General features: G+C 38.1%; 1 pseudogene; it reads right to left on the bottom strand.

The window, feature by feature from the left end:
* Window positions 1–1,794: 1,794 nt before the first annotated feature.
* LOC101582188 lies at window positions 1,795–2,670 on the bottom strand (annotated as a pseudogene).
* Between the last annotated feature and the right edge of the window lie 2,203 nt (window positions 2,671–4,873).

The following is a 4,873-nucleotide window of genomic DNA, read 5'->3' as shown; positions in this document are numbered from 1 at the left end:
CTGAACCGGGGATTGAACTCAGACCCTTGTGCTTGCCAGGGAAGCACTTATTCCACTGAGCCATCTCCCCGGCCAAGTAGGAAGTTTTGAGGCCAAATTAGTAAATGTTGCAAAGGAATAATCCTTTTAGAAGGTCCGGAAAGTCAGGACTTGGCATAGGAATTATACATAAGGGCTGGGGATTGGCAACCATGAAAATAAGAGTTGTGCATGAATAAATGTCAGCCTTGTTTTGCAGTTGTACCTGACATTTAGCCTTGGGTTGTGAGCCAACATTTATGGGCGGTTTTGTTGTCTAAAGTTGAGACAATATTAAGGAACAAGAAACGAGAAATTTGAGAGAAATACTTGTTTTTCAAAAGTTAGTCAAATTTTAGCCATGTGGCCAAAATAGGCCTCACTTTACTCATAGTTAAATAGTTGCCAATGTCTTTGTGGTAGGTAATTCACTTGGGAACCCTTCTGTCTCATAGACAAAAGCCTTATTTGTGCAATAAATATAGCTTTCTTTCCTCAATAAACAGATTATGGTCTTTAGAAAATCTTTATGATGAACTTTATGGGGAAACAAAAATATTCAAAGTGTGCACAGTTTTCATATTGCAAACTAAAGCTAAATGTAACAAAGACAAAGCCATTTAAATTAATTTGAATATGTACTATATGCCATTTTAATCACCTTATGGAAAGGAAAATTACTTACTTTTTTTTTGTATTTTCAGTACAGGGTCTATAGGGTCTCACCACATAGATTGGACTCCTAGTGACCCACCTGTGTTCAGCCTCCCAAGAACTGGGATTATGGGCACGCGCCACCATGCCCAGTTTCATCTTCTACTAATTTTTCAGCCAGTTAAGAATTTTCTGTCTCCTTTGCCATTTATATATTTCATTCCTTACATAAGGTAGTGCCTTACATATACTGTAACTTTATCTTTGTGAATTGAAAGAATAGTAACCTGAAAACCATTAATGACTCTGTAAGTGATAGTACAGTATCAGAAAGAAGAATATTTTTTTTTTTTTTGCGGAACCAGGGATTGAACTCAGGCCCTTGCACTTGCCAGGGAAGTGCTTATTCCACTGAGCCATCTCTCCGGCCCCAGAAAGAAGAATATTTAATAAATAAGCAATTTATAATCCTAAAAAATTTCAATCATTTAAAACATTTAATCATTAAGTTGGTTCATAGTAATTATGGGCAGGAAAACATAAAGAAAGTTTAAGAAATGACCCAAAGATAGTCTTTATAATAGTTTTCTATTTTCCTATCAAACATGTATATTTTCTTATTTTTTAATAAAATAACACTTTTATTGGTTACATATAATTTTAGCTATATTAATATGTATTATAAACTTTAAGAATTGGATATAAGTGTTTTCCTATTTTACCAAGAATAATCTAGAACATGGCAGCATGTTTACTGGGAATTACTGAAGTCCTGCAGAGTCATTATGCATTTTCACATAATCGGAAGTCATCACTGTTTAATTAGAATATGATACAGTAGTCACTGCTGCACGCAAATTACAATAGAATTGAGTCATGTTCTCTTTTCCAGCAAAGGCTCCTTTTTGTCACAAATATATCCCTCAAATTATCTTTCTTTCGTAGTGTACAAACTTTAGCTTGTTATCCACAAGAGGTTTCTCAGCTTTCACTGTTGAAAGCTGGAAGGGCAGAAGACAGCAGTAGAATACTGCTCTGGACTCTGTATTCTTTTTTTTTTTTTTTTTTTTTGCTTTTGCCTAAAACCCAAACTTACAGTTAAATCTAACTCATTCTCACAGCATACTTAGGCGTTAAACCAGAGACAGAAAAGGTCGAACAGTTTGAGCAGGTTTTGGCAAATCACAGGAATGAGCGCGGCTTCCGGGGCCAGGCCTCTACCCGGGCGCTCGAGGGGGGGCCGGGAGGCTCTCTTGAGTTTCTCATCTCCCTCTTCCACGTCCTTCAGGCTCAGGACGTCCAGAGAGCCTTTGCTTCTTGTTTCCTTTTCTATGAGCTCATCCATTTCTCGGAAGCAGTCTGGGTCGATGAGACACACCATTTCCAGCTGCTGACTGTAGTCCTCACTTTTTCTAACCTTGATCAGAGGCTTCAGCTTTTCTTTCAGCTTTTTCCCTTTCACGGGAAGGATGAACCAAAGCCGCATGTGGGCTCGTTCTATCTTCATTTTCTGCTTTAACTGCTTTATGACCTCCAAAGCCTGCTGTTTGGTGCTTTTGTTGGGTTTGACCAAATAGTGGATGTCCTTCATGGCTTTCTCGATAAGGATGACAGTGTATGGCCTCTTCATCTCTGGGTTCACACATTTGTCTGCCACAGTGGTTTCAGTGTCCCTAAACATCTGTTCCAGCTGTGTGTGCCTTTCTTTATCGGACACTTGAACATCTCTTTTTATCAAAATCTGCTTACAGATTTCAATTTGGTCATCTGTTCCAAATGCACTAATAAGATATTCTTTCTTTGCCACCTGACCTTAGAAACACTGACAAACACCGAGTGGGTCTGGAAAACTTCATCGAGGTCTTTTTCCACGTCACTCCGCTAGCCCTCGACCTTGTTTTTGTAACAGGCAATTTCAAAGCGCTCTTTGGAGCTCTTCATCCGTACCATGGCCACATTGGTGAGGCGAATATGGTTGGTGGGGGTGAAGATCGACATGGTGGTTGCTCGCGGACCTCGGATACGGCAAGTCAGGGCCAACTTGCATGAACGACCCGTTGGGCAGTGGAGCTGTAAAGACCGCAGGGCGCGTGGGGCTAGTCTAGTTACTGCGGACTTTGCCACAGTGCGGGAAGAGGGCCTTATCAAACAACTAAAGGAGAAATAAGACTAATTCTTTATGAATGCTTACAAAAAGAAAAGAGGTACCGGAAGAGAGAAAGAGGAAAAAGGAGGACGAAGAGACAGATAAAAAGAAGTTGAAGGAGAAGGAAAAAGGATCAAGGGAAGAAGAAGGAGGAGGAGGAGGAGAAGGAGGGAAAACTTTCCAATTGATTTTATGAAACAAGTTTTGCCATTGTCTGCAAACTGGAAAAAGACATCTATCTTCGTTATCTTTCCATCATTATAATAAATACATTATTAACTTGTGAGGAGAAAAATTTTAGTTCATAGTTTGAGAGGTTTCTTTCCCATGAACAGTAGTTAGCCTGTTGCTTTGGACCTGTGGTGAGGCATGACATCATTGTGGGGCTATATGACAGAGTACAACTGCTTGCCTCAGAACCAGGGAGTAATGATAAATCAATCAAGAAACCTTAGAAAATTATGATTAGACTTAAGAACATGTCGCTACTTACCAGAAGACCTCTAACCAAGTCATACTTATTAAAGGTGCAACTACTTTTCAATAGTGTCTCTCCCTGGTTCTGCCAAAAAAAAGTAAAATACACAGTGTATTAACAATCATTATTTTATATTTTGTTATAAACTCTTATTTTTCATAAAAAAAGAATTTTTAAATATTTTCTTTATTAATATCTACTTGTATTAAAATTAAAAGAATATGTACTATAGAAAAATCACAAGAAATCAAAATTAATATATTGTACAAATGTAGACACTAAAATCCTTTAAAAATCACCATATTAAATCTAGTAGCATATAAAATATTGTGTAGAATGATACTTACTACAGCTTACATGTTTGGTTTAAAATCTGAGAAGCAGCTCCTATAATACACAATGTCAATAGAATCAAGCAGGTTTATCCCAACAAATTAAGAAAAAAAAATTCAGCAAATGTCAATAGTGTTACATAACAAAAAACACCAAAAAAGTCCCCTAGGAACAGAAGGTTACTTAATCACCAAAGAACATTCATAAAAAGCTCATATATAGCATTATGCTTAGTGATAAAACATTGCATGCATTTCCACTAACATTAAAACAAGACAACAGGGCCAGCCAGATTGCTCAGTGGACTAATGCTCCTGCTTAGCCAGAGCACAGTGGCAGGGGTTCGATCCCCGGCCTGCTGTGCCAGCCCTGCCCATGGGGCACGCTGAGTGCAATTGAGACTGGGTGTGGGGTGCATGCCTATAATCCCAGAAGTTGGGAGTCTGAAAACAAAAGAATCACTGAGTCTAATCTACATAGTGAGACCCTGTAGACCCTGCACTAAATACATAAAAAAACCTCAAGAAAATGATATATGATATGATCCCTTCAGCTCAAAAAAACAATTTTTTAATTTTCAGATAATATTTTTTGTATCTTTGAGGCAAGGTTTTGTTATGCATTTCATGCTGGCTTGAACTCACTTTGTATCCCAGGGTGGCCTCAAACCCACAGCTTTCCTCTTAATTCAACCTCCAGAGTGCTAGGGGTACAGGTGTACTCCACCAAGCCTGGCTTGTGGATAATAAATCTTGTATATAGAAAATCCTAAGAAACATGCTAATATATTAGAAGTAATAAATGAATTCAACAGTATTACAGAACTTGAGATCAACAAACCAAATTAAACTATATTTCACTATATTTGCAGTGAATAATCATAAATTGAAATTAAGAGAATTCTATTTATAATTCTATTTACAATAACATTAAGATAAAAAACATATTTACCAAAAGAATGTAGGATTTATACTTCAAAAAACACAGAAATAGGGCCAGCCAAATAGCTCTGTGGATTAAAGCACCTGCAAGCAGGCACAGGGGCCAGGGGTTCAATCCCCTGGCCTGCCATGCCAGCCTTGCCCCTGGGGCACACTGAGACAATGATTGAGACTGGACATGGTCGTGCACACCTGTAATTCCAACACTTAGGAAGCTGTAAACAGAAGAATCACTATGAGTCTGATCTAGTAGTGAGATACTGAACACCCTGTAGACCCTTCACTAAAATACAGAAAAAAAGC

The sequence above is a fragment of the Octodon degus genome, unplaced genomic scaffold, assembly GCF_000260255.1.
Source record: "Octodon degus isolate 3935 unplaced genomic scaffold, OctDeg1.0 scaffold00309, whole genome shotgun sequence".
In the NCBI taxonomy this organism is placed as follows: Eukaryota; Metazoa; Chordata; class Mammalia; order Rodentia; family Octodontidae; genus Octodon; species Octodon degus.
The sequence above is the reverse complement of the archived record's forward strand: the minus strand, read 5'-3'. Positions and strand labels throughout refer to the sequence as shown.